Raw genomic sequence first — 19,851 nt, forward strand, 5'->3', positions numbered from 1 at the left:
GTGACAAGGAACTAGGAAGACACGTTTTCACTTCAAACTCCATTTGCCGCCTTGTCATCATGCAGCCCGAGACACGCCTTTAAGGATAAGTAAACATCACTGTAATCCTGATTGGAGAATGCCATGGCAAAGCTTAAGAATTCGGCTACCTTTTGTTCACGGCCATGACTTTGTCTGAGCTGAGTGGTGATGTGCAGCAACACCACACCGCTTTCAAACACTGTTAGTGTGAACGTGTGAGCTCCACTCACAAACGCATCAAAGCACCGAAATGTTTCGAGTAGTAATTGCATCATCATCATATCATTTCCTTTAAATCCGATCTCCCAACACTCTTTCTCTCCTCATTGGATCAAACTTCTCTCACCTCCGGCAATGGCGTGTCTGAAGAACGTTCTCGCCACCACCTTCGTCTTGCTTCTTCTGCTGGCCTTCCATCAGTCCACCGCAAGGCCTATGCCGCTCCACGAGAGGAAGATTAATGCTTCCCCATGCGGCATGGCGACGATGGCCACGAGAACGAGGCAGAAGGGCGTGGAGAGGTATGGGAAGATCTTCTTGACGGTGCTCAGGAGAATACCGCCGCCGTCCGGTCCGAGTGATGGAATCAATGAGAACAGGAATTAGAAGGAAGAAGAACATATACAAGCTATACACTTTCTCTTCTGCTGTCTTTTCTACGTAGATCCGTGCATACATGTATACGTACCTACATGCATACTTTCAAGAACAGAAAGAATATTGGCCTCTGAATTCTTTTCTTTTTCTTTCTGATACTGTATTTTGATTGTTGTTGTTGTTGTTGTTATTATTTCATGGTTATTAAGTATACTTTCGTGTTGCTGATTTGCCATTTGTATATGTTTTTGTTTATATACTTTATATGCATGTAATTATGGTAGCTGATGACAGCAACCGAAAGGTGTTGGGAAAAAGAGGCACAGAATCAAGCAGTGGGGTAAGATAAGTTGTAAGACTCTCATGTCATGAACAGATGAGAAAGACAAACTTCTTCCATTGGGTCAACGTGTTTTGGAAGCACAACATATTCAACTTTGATAGCTAGTTTTTCTTTTATCAATCTAATTAGAAACTCTTTCTCTCTCTCTTTCTCTTTATATATATATATTTATATTGGAACGTTTGAATCTCATATCCATTGAATTATAACTAACATGTCAATAATAAAATAAATAATATATATTATTTTTATTTTATGATATAATTTTTAATGATTACACTATGTAAATATGATATAATATTTTTAACACTTAAGATTAAAGTACATGTTTTTTAAAATATATATTTTTTTAATATTTTATGAAATATTGATTAAACATGTATAAACATTAATATTTATGTTAAGTTATCTTAAAATTTAAAATAAAATAAAAATATTTATGTTCAAAAATTAATATTTGAGATTGATAATGTTTTAAGGTTTTATATGTTATGTTTTAAAATATTTATAGATATGTAAAATTTATAGGACTAAAGGGAGGAAAGGAAGAAGGGGGCTGCGGCTACTGAGAAGAAGGGAAAGAAAGAAAAGAAGGGGAGGGAGGAGAGAAGAGAAAGAAGTGGACTATAGCTGTGGGAAAGAAGGAAAAGAGGAGAAGGGGGAAAACAGAGGAGGCTGCAATTGCGGCTATGGGGAAGAAGGGAAGGGAAGGGAGAAGGAGAAAGGAAGAAAAGAGAAGGAGGAAAGAGTGAAAGAGAAGGGAGAATGCAGAGGAGGAAAGGAAAAGGTGCTGTGGCTGTGGCTGTGGGGGAGAAGTAGAGGAAGAAGAAAGAAGAGTAGAGGAGAATAGAGAAAGAAGGAAAAAGGGAAAGAAAAGAGGAAGAAGGAGAAGAAGAAGAAGAAGAAGAAGTGAAGAGAAAAAGAAGTAGAAAGAAAAGGAGCAAACGGAGGAAAGAAAAATATCTCAAGGAAGGAAGAAAGGGTTGAAAGAAAAGAAAGTAAAAAGAGAAAAATGTTTACGTTCTCTTCTCCCTCCCCGCCACCCTCTCTTCTTTTTTTCCTTTTCCTCCCTTCCTCCCCACCCCCTCTTCTTTTTTTCCGTTCTCCTCCCTTCGCTTCTCCCACACAGCTGCAGCCGCAGCCCTAGCCTCCTCTTCCTTCCCTCATCTACTTTCTTCCTTCTCTTCTCTTTCTCTCTCTTTTCCTCTCATTCTTCCCCTATAGCCCTCTCATTCTGCAGGCTTATCTAAGTGTATTTTCCTGATTAACATAGGAGATTTAGTGAGGTGAGATCACATGGTCATAATTATGTTGGTGAGGATCCAGTTCGGGATGGTTGTATAGGCGGATTGAAATCTTCCTGGTTGAAAGATTTCTCCCTAGGGGTTAGATCGTCCGAGTGTCTTCGGGCGACCAATGATTCTACATGACAAGCCAACGTCGAGGGTTGCCCGGTATAACTCCTCTGATACTTAAGTTAGCTAAGGGAAGAAGATAACCGTGTAAGTTGTATGATTTAGTATGTGGAGAGCCCCCCTTAGTGTTTACTCATGAGTAGTTTTTAAACCTCTCTAGGGATCGATTATCTATAGGTTGTTAGCATCCATCAATATTTTAGGTAGGCAATTCGTTTGTTCTAGGGTGACTGTTCTGATCCTGTGCTATGCGGGACTGTTTCCTCACTTTCTAGTGATGTTTTATACAATTTCGAGCGACATGGATTCTACTTTACGTCACTTTTGAGCTAGGTGGCATCGCTTCAGGATGCAGCCATTTCTGAGTCAAGCTCCAGCTGGGGAGTGTCACGTGGGGTGTAAGGTGGCTGCCAACTGGGTGGTACCAAAATATCCTCTATCATTTTCTCTCCCCCCACAAAGGTGTACCACATGTCAATCATAGGGGGATTTGAGATGTGCCTTTAGTGTGTCTCTCTTGATGGCTTTCTTACTTCTTGTCGAAAAAATATGTTAGCTCAACCGAGGTGCAGATCTCAGTTTTTCATACCAAGTGTATGGCTAGGGAGCATGTAGACTCGGTCTAGGTGCAAGCCTTAAGTCTTCATACCAAGTGCATGACTAGGGACCGCGTAGGTTCAGTCTAGGTGCAGCCTTTGGGGCGCTACGTCGAGGTGCATGGCTCGGGAGCGAGTTATTTTTAACTCTTACTCATCCGAGGTACAGGCCTAAGGTCTTTATACCAGAGTGCATGGCTAGAGAGCGCATAGGCTCAGGCTAGGTACATTCCTCGGGGAGTTGAGCTTGGATGCATCAATGCAAAGGACTGGGCCCATTTGGGGTCGGACTCAGCTACGTTGAAGTGGGGGTCCGGACCCACCCAGAGGTTCGGCTTAACCACATTCATGAGGGAGACTAGCTATGTTGAAGTGGGGGTCCAGACCCACCCAGAGGTTCGGTTCAACCACATTCATGAGGGAGACTAGATACGCCTATGGTCAGATTCGTTAGTGTTGAAAGTGGTTTTTGCCATTGCGAGGTATTCCACTCGGGATATGATGTGCCACCTTATCCTGATCGCTTACACCTCTTTTGATAGAGTCTTCCTTCATGGGTTTGATCTGCTTAGGGATCTGAGTGTTCTTTTTTAGCTTCTAGTGCTTATACGGTTGCACTAGGGCAAGCGATACGATCTTCGCCATCATTGCTCGCATGGTCCCTAAGCATACTATTACATCATATCAATGCCTATTAGGCGAGGGAGTAGCCTTTATATGATACTCTCCTACTCTTCATCCTCCATCGCTGCTTTTGTTGTTGGTCGTTGAACACTTTAGTGTGGACTAAGATGTCTTTCTCCTCTAACAAAACTCTACCTTCTCGTTTCGAGTCATCCTCTTCTGGAGATGACCTTTTGATTGCCTTTCGTCCTCTTTCTCGGTGCTAAAAAGTCAACCACCTCTCCCAGAAGGTGGTTTAGGTGAGCTCTTCGTATGCAGGGAGCAAACCTTCTCCCACAGTCTCGCGAGACCTAGTGCAAATGAAGGAGGCCCATGACTATAGTTCCATGGTGACCTCGTGGCAGTTAAAGGTATTGCACAATCGCTTTCAGGTTTTGTCGAAGTTTGTTTTATCCGTCCTTGGGGATGAGGTTCACCCTCCACTAGCTCTCGGTGGGGTTCTGCCTCTCCATCAATGCTGTGGAGGTGAGGTTACGCCTTCCTATTCCTTCAGTGGTGGCTTCTTGTCTGAGATATTGGTGGATTTTGCCTTCTCAGATGGTGTCAAATTCTTGACATTTCTTAAGGGTCTTTCACAAGGCATGCGACGATATAGGGGTGGTGCCTTCTCGTGACCTCTACTGCTTATGCTTTCGGTAGTTGGGGGTCGAGTAGTTACTACTTGTCCCCTCGTGTAGGGTTCAAGATAAGTGGAGTGATCTCCTGCAACAAGGGGTGAAGGAGTTGCTTCTTTATTGTTAGTCGAAGTCAAGACTAGGGCTTCTCGATGATTTGGGCAGTGCATACCATAGGCAACCATTGCCTCTTTTGTCCTTGGATGAAGCCGAGGCCTTGGAGAAGATATGGGGGTTCTTTCCATTTGGAGCCGTGGAGCATGAGGAGGACGTCCGTTTAGTGGAGGCCACTCCTCCTCTGACCCCATCTAGTATGATCATTTTTTTTTTGCTCCTTCTCACTTGTTTTTGTCTCTTGCTCTGTAGTCCTTTGGTAGGTGTGAATCTTTGGGAGCTAAAGGAGTGGTGGTACCCTTATGTTCCTCTCTCCGGGCTCAGTGAGGGCTTGCCAACGCTATCATGGGCTTGGGGCTCTTTTCATGGCCCTCTTATCAGGGGCTTTGAAAGCTCTGAGGCCGACGCCGACCTATTTGAGGGGGACCCGCAACCCCTTACAAGGGTTCTGGCTTCTTCAGGGTCTTCAAGTGAGCATGACATTACAAGCTTACATCCTCAAAAGAGGTATTAGGGGGCCCCTATTGAACCCCCAAAACCATTACAAGCTTACATCCTCAAAAGAGGCATTAGGGGGCCCTTAATTAATTAATAAATTTATGTAATATTCTACTTAGTTTCACTCATAGCTTATATGCATGATTAAAATAGAATATCAACAAAATAAAATAAATAAATAATTTAAAAAATAAATATTAATTTATCAAATAAAATGAAAAGGTTCTAATGATTTTAACACATTTACATAATTATAATATCTAACTAAAAAATAAATACCCACACGATATATCCAAAAGTTATATACACATACATGTCAATAGATCATCCATGTCTGCAATAGTATGGGCTTCCATGTGCTCACGGTTGAATATCATATTTTGATAATAAATTAATTAATAAGTTTATAAGATTAATATGCTTTTGAGATAAGTGACATGGAAATACTCGATCACGGACTTGAACCACCAAACCGTAAATTATTGAGTAGGAGAGTCGGAGGTTACGTCGAAAAATTGTCATGTCGAAAATTGGATGTTGAGCCGAAGAATTGGTTGACGTGCTAAAGATCGGGCTTCGTGTTATAGGTTCGAGCATCATGTCGGAAGGATCGGATATTATGTCGAAAGATTAGATATTGTGAAAAAGTTGATATGTTGGTAAAATGAGCGATATGCTAAAGGAAAGAGTAATATACCAAAGGTTTGGACAAAGTACAGGAAGATCATATGACATGTCAAAAGAGCGTATAATATACCAAAAGCTTCATAAATATATTGCATATATGATTGAGATCATTTTGAATCAATTTGAGTTATTATTAGGTCAAAACAATACCAACTCGTCAAGAAAGCCATTGAGTTTAAAGTTAGACCAAATTGGACTTGTTAGAAGGTCAAACTGGTGGCTTAAAGTAGGCCAGTGATAGTATCGTCAGGCTTATGTCACGATCAAAGTTGTAAACAAGATATTTGATGTAATACTCACATATGTTCATGTCTTTTGATTTGTGTTCATGCTTTGCACCACATGTAGAAGTCTTACAATAAGCTTGGTAGCCCTAGTTTGGTTGGCTTTTATAATCGTTCCAAGCTAGTAAATGTAAATTATGTGCAGTCATCACGTAGAGGCAAAACTACCTAAAAACAAGCCATCTTGGTAGCCATTTTGGGGGCTCTACAGAGTGGTGTGGAGTGTTAGCCAGTATAACACCCAAGAGCTACCCAAGTGGCATATGACTAGATAGGCCTTTGAAATAGTATCTAGGGTTAATTCACTGTATTGTTTTATAGTAGTATCATATGAACACTTGTAGGTGTTAGGACCATTTTGTCACTAAGAGGAGGGGAGGGGGTGAATTAGTGCTTTCGTAAAAACCTCGATGATTTAGAAAAATAATTTCGATAAAGCCTGTATCGAAAATGATATCGAAAGTGTGATTTACTTGAAGTAAGTGTAATAAGCAATTAAAATAGAGAGCAATAGTAATGAAGAGCAAAAAGAGAGTGCACACCAAATTTATAGTGGTTCAGTCATCATGACCTATGAACACTCTCGATTCCTCCTCCGTTGAGACCACCGGCATCCACTACTAATCTTCTTTCAACGGAAAAAGATCAACTGCCCTTGCAACTCTTTCTTCTTTTGACAGGCTTAGGAGAGAACATTTACATCTCTCTTTTAGACCTTACTCCTCCCCTAGAAAACTTCTAACTCTAATAGGAAGAGACTCTAAATCCTAAGAGAGTTTCCAATACTTCTTTTCTTATGTATTATTTCCTCTTTCCACTCTAATTCTTAATTGCCCAAGCAAGAAAGAGTGAGGTATTTATAGACCCCAAATGACTTAAAAAATGAAGAAAAAAAGTCTCCTCTGGGGTTTCCGGGGTATTGGCGGTACCACCACTAGTATTGGGCGGTACCACCACTTACCAGATTGATAATTTATAGTACCATCGCCTATCAGTCTGACACTGGGTGGTACCACCGTTCAGTCTAGCGGTACCACTGCCTGACATAGTCTAGGAGATTATTTGGGTGGTACCACCACCCAGTCTAACGATACAATTGCCTGACATAGTCTAGGAGACTGTGTCTGGGCGGTACCACCGCCAAACCTTCCTACAGGTCACTAAATGGGCCAAATAGCAAGCCTAATTGGCCCCTGATCAAGTTGGCATGGTTACACCGAAAACTAACACAATTAGACCTAATTAACTTGATCTATATACACACGATTATAAGCATAAATCTTATGTTGTCCGGCATGTCATTAGTTCATCCGGCGCTTCGTTTAATCCTTTGGTGCATTGTCCTCTCTTTCAATGTATTGCTCAATCGGTATGTTGACTCTCACAACTTCTGATCTCCTTGGCATAATGTTTGATCCTTCGACCTGATACCCAAAATCATGGCACGAAGTCCTTTCGGCTCGACGTCCAATCTTCTAACATGTTCCATTTCGGCCCAACGTCTAATTCTTCCTACAGTAGGGTTTTTGGGCAAAAGGATATAGGTTTGCCGCTTAGAATTTTAGAAATTTCGAGGTCTATCCTTTTTATCCAAATTACCAAAATGCTCTTCATAATTTAAAAATTTTCCTACATGTCCCAATTTTAAAAAATATTAGTTAATTAAAAAATTAATTAATTATTATTATTATCTTGTAGTCCTACATGATGATGATGATGTCTATATATGATGTATGATATGAACGGATGATCATAGACCGTGTGATGTATGTGTACATATGATGTGATTATTATTATTATTGAGGCATGCGAGTCTTTAATTTATTTCTCATTTATTGTCGGGCCTATATACTTGTGATTAAATTGTAATTACATGAGGAGATATAGTGGGAGAGTGGAGACGATAACGAGACCCATGAGATCGAGACGGACGATCGCGATGCATAAAGATATGCCGAGATACCGATGGAACCGACGAGGATGAGATTGATGAGCACAGGGTATGGAGATACGCCGCTGCACATATAGATTTTGATATGAGCGATTGGGCCCATTGGTTCAAGCCTAATCACATTAGGATGTGGTCCATAATCATCTTTTGTGATTGCTCATATGATGTGTGATTGCTTGTACACCTATTAGATATATGTATATATATTTGCATATAATGTAAATATATATTAAATACGTTCTATTAGGAGACCAAATCAAAAATCCTCTTTTTCAATGATATTAAGTCGGTAAATGTGAGGCAATTAGATTGACCCATGTGACCTTCCATCGTTATAGGTAGGGACTGATTCCTGATATAGGTTGAGTTGGTCGAGTCACTCGAGGCTCATCTATATTGTGATTCGCTATCTTGCCTATGACATAGAGATATCACCGGTGACCTAAGGATATGGTATGCTTGGTCGAGTCACTCGATGACATATTATCAAATCAGACTCATCTTGTAGCGATGGTAAAGACTTAACCGAACACTATGGTTAGTCGAGTCACTCGAGGCCATGGCGGTTCGGAGGCCGAACATGATAGGAATCACAAGAAGTTATGAATGACAAGAGTTGTATACCTTTACGGGCTTAGCATAATTGGCCGAGTCACTCGAGATTATGTTAATAAGCTGATTGGATTCCGATTCCTACTAGAGATTTGTCGGAGGTCTCTGATTCACATACCGAAGGGAGTTGTGTGATTCATGAGAAAATAGTAAGAGTAGATTAAGATCGAAGTCTTTATTTTAATTATTTACTTTTTATAAAATCTGTATATTATTTATTTATGCTACATCTCCTATTTGTTAGAAACATGTCATTTTCAAATCCCTTATATGGTATACTTGATGTCTCTTGAGCCAGGATTATTGGGAAACATAAGAGAGCATCACATGTGTAGCAAAATAATAGAATAGAAACCAGTTTCCCAAAAACAAATTTATATCAAATCGCATGCAATTATTGAAAGTAAAAAACTCGTGAATCGAAAACTATGTAAGATGTAAGTTGGTCTCACATAAGAGAACTCGTATATTCCTGATCTGCAAATCTTAGTTCATGGATGAAGGAGATCTTACACTCTCCCTTTTAGCGGTGATCTACATGGCGGATGAAGCAACGAAGCACCTCCTCTCACGATGCGTTCTTTCCTCACCTTCACATACCACCACCACGCAATAAGGGCAGTCCTTCTCGGTGCCCTCTCACACTAGAGAGGGGGTAGTCGGCTAAGAAAGAAGGAGAGAGAGAAGGATAGGGGGTGGCAGCTATTGAGTCTAGCTTATGACTCATGTAGCCCCAACTCCTATTTATATAGGGCTCCTACCACTAACCCTAATGGATCATACTTTAATGAGTATTGGATCTCCATCCAATTATCTTGGGCTATTGGATATTGGATCTCCATTTAATTATCCCTAGCTTAATGAAAATTGGATCTCTATCCAAATATCCACTTTAGGCTCTTATTGGGTTTTATTCAATAGATCCTATAAAACATGGGCTTATTGGATATCACATATTCAATCCTCTATTCGTCGCGTTATCCACCATATGTATGTGACCCTCTAAGCCCAATATTAAGCTAGCTATAAATTATATCTATCAAAACTCCTAATTTAATTAATTATTATCCTATAATAATTCACTTAACTCATCGACTATGGATGTACTAGGCCATTACGCCACAGTTCCTAGATGGTACAAAGGGATCTAATCCATTAGATATGTCTACCCTTAGTTACTATATATCTATAGCTCCTTATTAATCTAATATCCAAAAGATCGACTTGGTGCTGTTAGGCTCATACAGAATCTACTCAAGTCTCACTCTAATCGGATTCTCCTGGAGAACTCATTCTCTCTCAATCTGAATGATCATAGCTAGGGATTTTCTCGAGCGAAAATACACGGGACATTCCTCTCATGACATCGAGTGCAGATGATCCTCTATTGATGCTTAATTGCCCTCATAAGAGTGGAGTATTCATATAGGGCATCATTGGTATCTTAAGTCTAAGGATCATACACACAACTAGGATTAGGAAACTACTATTTGACGATAAGGTATCATTAACTATCTAACATTCCATGAGTTGATCATTTAGTGAACTTATTCTCCAATCAACACTTGCACTATATCCCTAATGTCCCTATATAAGCAACTATGATACCAGTTGTCTCCATCATATAGACGAGTGTATAGCAGACTAATCTGTAAGGTTATCTCAATGTCCCTCTCGAGTAACCTATGACCAAGAATATTTATGATCTGTGTTTATAGGTGAATTGATCTCATTATCATAATCTCATTATAATCCAATTCTCATTGCACAAATCCAAGGATATCATATTTTATTCATCATCTAATATAAAGTGAAAAAATATAATAATAATAATAATAGCCAAAAAGATTGTTCAGCATGTCACATGTGTTATCACTCATGTGATTGATTTATAGGGCACATGTAATTAGCAAGGATTGCCCATGGGGGTGAGGGCCTTCGAGGAGCCGCCCCTTGTCTTTCTAATGGGACCCCTAGTTGGGGGTCCCATTCCTACTGCTGTCACTTCTCCAGGGCCATTATCTGGGCCGATCCCGAAGCCATCTAAAGAGGATACCTCCGGGTAGCCAATATCATCACTTTGGCCCCACACTGCTCCATTACCTTGGGTCGTGGCTGCTAGAATAGATGTCCTACAAGCCAATCACGTGAGTGATGGCATGTATGACTCACTATGTAGTCTTTTTACTTATTATTATTATTGATATTTTCTCACTTTATATTATATGTTGTATTATATTGTGATGTTCTTGAATTTATGCAATGAGAATCGGATCGTGATGAAATCATGATAATGAGATCGATTCATCTTTAAACAAGGACCTTAAATAACCCTGGTAATAGGTTACTTGATAGGGACATCAAGATAACTAGATAGATTGGTGTATTGTATACTCATCCATATGATGGAGATGGCTAGTCTCATATCTACTCGTGTAGGGCCACTAGGGATACAGTGTAGGTGCTCATTGGAGAATGAGTTCACTGATTGATCCACTAATAGAATGCTAGATAATCAATGATACCTCAGTGTCGGACAATGATTTTATGGCCCCAATTATGTGTTTGGTTCTTAAACTTGAGACTCCAAGAATGCTTTGTATGAGTACTCCGCTCTTTGATACTAGACTTATAAGTCTGGAAGTTCCAGAACTAACATAACTGGTCATTGGGAATGGTAGTCAATCTTACAAGGGCAATTGAGTATCAATAGAGGATAATCCGCTCTTGGTGTTATGAGAGGAATATCCTATGTATTATTACTCAAGCAAATCCCTGACTAAGATAATTTGAATTCAGAGAAAAGAGTTCTCCGAGAGAATCCAATTAGAGCGAGACTTGAGTAGATTTCATATGAGCCTAATAGCACTATACTTGGTATATGGTTTTTGGGATATTAGATAGATGAGAGACTATAAATATATGGTAACAAAGGATAGATAGGTCCAATGGATTAGATTCTCTTGTATTGTCTAGGGACTATGACGTAGTGGCCTAGTATGTATTGAAAAATTTAGGACGACATCACATGTATAGCGGAAGAATAGAAAATAAAAATCTCAGAATTTCTCGCAGAAAACAAGTCTCTTGTTGTCTTGCAAAGATTGGTGCACAAAAATTCACAAAACTAAAAACTACACATAGTAAGAAAGTTATATTACCTAGGTCATTTATCTTTGAATTCATGTAGATCTGTGGGAGAGAATAAAGAAGGTCAACTGTCCTTCTCTCTAGCGGTGATCCATATGGTAGGAGCTGCGAAGATGCTCCTCACCTATCCAAATTTTTTTTTCGCCCACATCATGTAATCAAAAAGAGGCTGCCCCTTCTTGTTATCCACACGTCCCAAATAGTGGCCGTTGGCTAATATTTTTCATGCAACTAAAAAAAATAGTAACTAAAAAATAGGGACACCTTCCAGAAAAAAAAAGGGGGGGAAAAATAGAAACTTGTTCATGCAATTCCTTCTACGGTGTGCCTAAATGTGGAGATCATATCACAAATCTATCCGAACCTAAACTTAACCCAAGTGACATATTTTGATTAGGGTTGGAAGACATTTGAATCCGTGAGTATGCCATTCCAACATCGACAATTATGTTAGAGCTAGCCCTAGGAAATTTACTAAAGGGTAATTTTGGCAACCCAACAAAGACAATAAAGCGGAAAGAATAAAAGCAACATGAATACCAGATTTACGTGGTTCGGTCAATTGACCTACATCCACGAACGAAGGAGGAGCAAATCACTACTATAAAAGAGGGACTATTACAAATGCCTTAGGAAGATGTTCCTAGGCCATAAAACACCCAAATCTATTAAACAAGAAAAACCCAAACTATAAGCTCAAACTATTTAACTGAGTGTGGACTTAAACCCAGAGCAAACACTTAGGTTTTTCTTATGGTGCCTCTTGTGGTGCATCTGACTTCAAAGCTCAAACCCTTATTTATAGTTCTAATAGGAGATAACAAGCTTGATTTTCCTGATGTGAGACTATGGGACTTGCCAAACTAACAAATCTCCACCTTGGCATGTCCCAACAAAACTTGCTCCACCTTCTTCACAAAAGCCCCAATGGGCAATCACCAACAATAAACACCAACCAAGTCCAAGCACTGATTGAACTTGTAAACCGGAAGAGGCTTCGTAAGCATAACAACTGGATTGTCCTTCGTATGAATTTTCTGAACAAGGACCTTTCCCTCAGCAATGGTATCCCATTTGCATCCAACAATTTTCTTACCCGAAGGTGGCTTCACAAGATCCCAAGTTCTATTCTGATGGAGAGATTCAATTTCTTCATTCATCACGATCAACCACTTAATGGAATTATCACAAGAAACTGCATCTGAGTAGGAAGTAGGCTCACCAACTTTACTTATTTCTTCTGTAATAGACAAAGCATATGCAACCAAATTTGCATATATTTGTGGTGGTCGAATATCTCTCCGTGGTCTATCCTTGGCTATGAAATATTGCTCTTCCTTTGGATCATCTGCATCAGTAGACTCCACCTATTGGCATTCTTTGAGTAGAAGGGTTCAACTTAAAAGAATTAGAACTATCAATCTCAAGCTCCACCTGCTTCTGCGCACTATCATTTGTATAACTAGTAGATTCCTCTTTGGAAGATAACATAGACAATTCATCAAAAGTAACATCTCTACTGATTACAAATTTTGGGGATTTTGGATCAGAACACCATAATCTGTATCCTTTCACCCCAAAAGCATACCCAAGGAAAATACATTTTTTAGCTCGAGGCTCTAATTTTTCTTTATTTATATGCATGTATGTTGGACACCCAAAAATTTTTAAATCAGAGTAATCAATAGGAGCACTGATCAAACTTCCTCCGGAGTTTTAAAATTAAGTGTTGCAGAAGGAGCGCGGTTGACAACGTAACAGGCTATATTAATTACCTTTGTCCAAAGTCCTTTGTCAACCCTGCATTTGAGATCATACACCTTGCTCTCTCCAAGAGTGTTTTATTCATACGTTCGACCACACCATTTTGTTGAGGCATCATCCTAATAGTGCGATGCCGAACGATTCCTTCATTTTTGTAGAATTCATCAAAGTCACCTTCACAAAATTCTATGCCATTATCTATTCGAAGCCGCTTAATCTGTTTACTTATTTGCTTCTCAATCGAAGCCTTCCATTGTTTAAAGGTTAGAAAAACATCATTTTTATGCTTCAGAAAATAAACCCAAACTTTCTTAGAATAATCGTCAATGAAAGTCAACATATACCTGGCACCACTCTTAGACTGAACATGAGCTGGACCCCAAAGGTCTGAATGAATATAGTTAAGAGTACATTTTATTTTGTGAACTGCCGGAGAATTGAAGCTGACTCTTTTCTGTTTTCCAAAAATACAGTGTTCACAAAAATCCAGTGGCCGAATACTTTATCCGTAAAATAGACCCCTTTTGCTCAATATGCTCAAACATTTTTCACTCATATGACCCAAACACATATGCCATAATTTGGTGATGTCAGAATCAGAAAATTATGATAACGAGACTGTAACCAAGCCTGTGATAATAGTTCCCTGCAAAATATACAAGCTACCAGACTTACAAGCTTTCATAACAACAAGAGCACTTCTAGAAATTTTCCTAACTCCACATTCAACTGTGTATTTACACCCAAGGGCCTCTAGGGTGCCTAAAGAAATGAGATTCTTTTTTAAATCAGGAACATGTCTAACATTAGTGAGCGTCCTTACAATACCATTGTGCATTTTAATTCGGATTGTTCCTCTACCAACAACATCACATGTTGCATTATTGCCCATCAAAACAATTCCATCATTACAAGATTCATATGTGGAAAATAAATCTCTATTAGGACACATGTGATAAGAACAACCCGAATCTAAAATCCATTCATTTTTAGACCTTGTCTTGTCATCAGTAGCAAAGAAAATATTTTCATCATTCTCATTAGTTGCTACACTAGCTTTAGCCGATTCAGTAGTTTTCTCAACATTTTTTTCCTTTTGCTTTAATTTATTTTTCAATTTAAAGCAATCAGCCTTAATGTGCCCCATTTTATGACAATATCTGCATTCCAAATTTCTATGTCTGGATTTAGATCTAGATTTAGATCTACTACTGTCAAATTCTCTTTTATCCATTCTACCTTTTACAACTAGACCCTCAGCCTGATTCCTTCTACTTTCCTCAGTGATATCCCTGTCTATATGCTCCTTAGATTTTAGTGTAGATTTAATTTCCTAATACGAAATTGTTGCTTTTCCATAAATCATAGTATTACGGAAATGCTTAAAAGATTGGGGAAGAGAACACAAAAGTAACAGGGCCTTATCCTTATCATCAATTTGTGCATCTATATTCTCCAAATTCATAACCAAGGAATCAAATTTATCAAGATGTGAGAGTATAGATGTACCTTCAGTCATCCGAAGCATATACAAACTCTGCTTTAAGTAGAGACGATTCTCTACTATTTTCTTCATATACAAGGCTTTAAGCTTGTCCCACATGCTCTTAGCCGTAGTCTCCGTAGCTACCTCCCATAAAACCTCGTCAGAGAGATTTAGAATAATGCTGGATCGGGCCTTCCCCTATAGTGCCAAATCAACTCCGTCTTGAACTAGAATGGCCTCCATCTTGAGTTGCCACATGCTAAAGTTAACATTTCTATCGAATTTCTCGACAACGATCTTTGTTATTGTCATTGTTGCTAAAAGATCCCGAAACCAGACTTTGATACCAGTTTGTTAGAGCTAGCCCTAGGAAATTTACCAAAGGGTAATTTTGACAACCCAACAAAGACAATAAAGCAGAAAGAATAAAAGCGACATGAACACCAGATTTACGTGATTCGGTTAATTGACCTACATCCACGGACGAAGGAGGAGCAAATCACTACTATAAAAGAAGGACGAGGAGCAAATCACTACTATAAAAGAAAGACTATTACAAATGCCTTAGGAAGATGTTCCTAGGCCATAAAACACCCGAATCTATTAAATGAACTTAAACCCAAAGCAAACACTTAGGTTTTTCTTGTTGTGCCTCTTGTGGTGCATTTGACTTTAAAGCCTAAACCCTTATTTATAGTTTCAATAGGAGATAACAAGCCTGATTTTCCCGATGTGGGACCATGGGACTTGCGAAGATGCTCCTCACCTATCCAAATTTTCTTTTCGCCTACATGATAGAAATTTATTCATGCAATTCCTTCTAAGGTGTGCCTAAACGTGGAGATCATATCACAAATCTATCCAAACCTAAACTTAACCCAAGTGACAGATTTTGATTAGGGTCGGAAGACATCTGAATCCGTGAGTATGCCATTCCAACAGCGACAATTGTAATATCAATTGGCCCACGATCTGATCCAACCCACCAAAGTGTTCGATGCCAATCTCACTCTATGGCTGGGCCAAACTAATAATTCCTCCTATGACATTCAAACTAAATAAGAAATAGAACCAGCAATGGTTCTTCGATCCGTCCTAACGTAAATATGTAAATATAATTTACATATAATACTATTTATATTTTACATCTCAAACATTAATCTATATTAGAAATCAAATAACTATTAGTCTAAATTTACATTAAATTAGACCCAAAGATTTAAACCTGATATATATAACCTGACTAACATATGTGGGATTAATCTTAACCTTCTTTTTAATCCTAACCTCACAAATAAATTTGTATACATAAAATATTAGTCTTGTAGTATTATATTATCTAGATAAAAAAATTTATATATAAATAATTAGTTTGTTGATGATTATTTGGTTGAAGGTTTGAAATATTATTCTACAAATACCTAAAATACTTGACTCAAACCTTATCTTATAAATTTTTATACCAAATTTTTTTTTGGGTTAGGGTCTATTTTAGCACTTGTGATTTTGGTCATAGACCACTTAAGCTTTTATGGTTTACTCGTATCTAAAATAACCCCTATATTTTAAAAAACATAGCATATAAGCTTCTTTAGTCAAGTTTGAGTCAACAGTATGCTTATATGACATGTTAACTCATAATAAACCATTAATATAATGATATATATAATTTAAGTTAAAAAAATTAATTTTAGCCCTTTTGATTTTAATCATGGATCACTTTCCTTATGATTTTGCTCGTGTCTAAAATAACTATTACATTTTCAAAAACATAGTATATAAGTCTCTCTTATCAAGTCTGAGTTAATAGATATTAGAGTTTAATTACGTAGCATGTTGATTCATGATCAATTATTAATATAATAATATATATAATTTAAATTAAAAAATTGAGACTACCATCAATGGTGGGAGGATGTGTCATCGTGGAAGTAACCATCAACTACAGCACCGAGCCACTACTGCCTAGCACGACATCGTACGCATGCAACCTCTCCCACGTTAATGACAAGCTCAAGAGCTTTCAGTTTTGCCTCAAGTGGATGTGCGTCGACCAGTCTAACACTAGGTATTCAATGGTCTCTTGGTCCCTCTTCCTCTTCTTGGGTGTTTTCGTCCCCACCGCCTCCCACTTCGTCCTCTTTTGCACCCTCACCTATCGCGCTTATGACATGAGAGTCTAGCTCTCCCTCACCTCCACCTCCACCTCCGGCCTCTCCTACCTTTGTCTATCCGCCTTTGTCTGCCTTTGTCCGTCGCTAAGGCTTCTATCGCTTTCTTTTCCTCAACAAGATAGACCTTTTTTTAAAACTTAAATTACGAATATCATTATATTAATGATTTATTGTTAGTCAACATGTCACGTAAGTAGACGGTAATGTTTGTCAACTCAGATTTAGTAGGAGGGGCTTATATGCTACATTTTAAAAAAAATATAAGGGTTATTTTAGACATAAATAAAATCATAATGGCTTAAATGGTTCATGAAGGGCTAAAATAATTTTTTTCTTTAAACTTAAATTATATTTGTCATTATATTAATAACTAGTCAATATGTAATATAACCAAATTCCAACCTTCTTAACTGATAGGAGGAGGTTATATGCTATATTTTTAAGGATTAATTTAGACATGAGTAAACCATAAAGGTTTAAGTGATTCATCATAAAAAAATCATATGGGTTAAAAATGAATCTTTAACCCAAAAAATTTTTATTATAATAATGATGAATATAACTCAGTTAGATTGGTGGTGGTCTATTTGATTCATTTATCTTAATTTGGAGTCACGTACACATTAGTTATGGGTTCCAAAATTTGTCATATAAATTATTACATATAAAATATTAGATTGCCATATATCTAACTAAGCTACTGACTGATCTAAAGGGTTTAAATTCTCTATAAAGTTGAAAATGTAACTTAAGTAAAGATCATAATTATTTTTTTTTATTTTTAAGTGGTGAATATGAAATTTGAGCAATGGAACTTTAAATAAATTATCAAAAGTTTTATTAGTTAGCAAAATTCAAGATTGTAATGATTAATAATAAGATCAAAGAATCAAATCTCTTTTTGAAAGTTCTATGGGTCTGGGTTGAAATTGACGAATATAAATTTCATGCTCCCATCCTAATCCGATCCAATTCTCAAAAATTTTATGGATCCCAGTTGAAATTATCATTCCCAATTTTATGTCCCATCATTCTCACCTTATTAAACTTTTCATCATGTTGCTTAGGAAATTGGTTCATTTAGGGTTTTTTAACATGATAGATGTAATAAGTGAATCCGATCGGTTTAAGGATCTAATTCTCAATTTATGTCTTATCTTCTTCACTCTCCCACCAACACGTCTACTGCTACACAAGTCATGCATGCATCACAGATCATGAGCTGTGTCTCCTTCTCATCTCCCTTTCATCTGCCTCGCCGTCATCGGCGCCGAGGTTGACGCCTACATCGTGTTCTGCAGTGCAGCCCCACCCACCACCGCTCTCCGTCCGGCGGTTAGCTTCTCTTGTCCACTTCCGCTGGCGCTGCCATGAAAAGACGGTACCCTTCCGCGCTCCCCGAGTCCTTCCTGGGGACCGACCTCTGGTCATCATCGTCGTGTCCTTGTGATAGCGTCACCAACTCTTCTTGCGGCTGTCAAATTCTCCGACGTGGTCCTCAGGAGAAATGTGAAGACCAAAGGTGGAAGATGACCGTCACCCTCTTCATTTCTGCAGCCCCACAACAAAACTCTCTCTCTCTCTCTCTCTCTCTCTCTCTCTCTCTCTCTCTCTATATATATATATATATATATATATATATATATAGATTGACTCACAAATTAACTTATGCAGTGACAAATATTTTTTATTAAATTATCATAAACTTTATAAGGTTAAATCGCTTAGGAAAGTGTCCAATATATATTATGTTAAAACATTATTTTTTACCTACTAATCAAATTAAACCTAACATATGATAGAAGTCAATAAAAATAAAAAGAAAAAAACATAAGTTACTAACATGTGTCAATAAATTTAGCTGGTAAAGACTTTAACAGTTTATTATAAGACTCGAATCTTGTTCTAATCGCTTACCTTTTGCATAAAGAAAAAAAATAATACTAACTATACCAACTTAAGATATTGAATATATATTATGATCTAATATATATTTTTGATGATGACTAAGTCAAGTGTGAAGAGATTATTGGCATCAATTAGGAAAATTTTAGATATATTAACTTGAGATTTGAATGATAGTGATATCTAACTCCAAATTAATGCTCTCCTTAAAGAAATCATGACAACCTTGAAATCATCACAGGAGAGTGAGATCCAACCCCTGATGGGCTCCAATTCATGGCAAAAGTGAGTTGCATTGAGGTGGACATCTGTTTTGGTCCCCCTTCTTCTCCCCATCAAATGTGATCTAACACTCAGCCAGCAGTTGCAGAGATGAACTGTGCAATGGATAATAGCATGCAAAGGTGATGCAGTTGAGATCACATCACTATCAGTAAAAAAACAAAGGAAATTTGAGAAGAAGTCTGCAAGTGGGGAATGAGCTAAAGATAGTGAAGCTATTAGGTTCTAACAATCCATCTCATGTGCAAGTAAGATGAAGTTTGATGTATGAACCAAACTTAAACATGAGGTATAAGCCAATTAAGGATTAGGATATTGTGCATGCATCAATCATATACCAGATAAAATAAAGAGGGGTAGATACATATTTCAAACTTATAATCTATTTTGATACAGTAATAAAGATTTTGAATGTCTTATCAAACCTCAAAAATTTAAATTGTTAGGAACTTGATCCATTTCTTTAATTTTTTTTGTAAGATCTAAAGGATAAGTCCCTTGGGCTACTAATGGGAGTATGTTTTGTAGGCACATCTCAGAACACTCTTTCAATTAGTAATGTTGTAATGTAGTGAGACTAGTAGCCTTAAATATAGGGTTTGAAAGAGATGCAAAGTGTCCTTCCTATAGAGGAATATTAAAAGGAATTTGATAGGTAATTGAAAAGTGATATT

The sequence above is a fragment of the Musa acuminata genome, unplaced genomic scaffold (assembly GCF_036884655.1).
Source record: "Musa acuminata AAA Group cultivar baxijiao unplaced genomic scaffold, Cavendish_Baxijiao_AAA HiC_scaffold_1138, whole genome shotgun sequence".
Classification (NCBI taxonomy): Eukaryota; Viridiplantae; Streptophyta; class Magnoliopsida; order Zingiberales; family Musaceae; genus Musa; species Musa acuminata.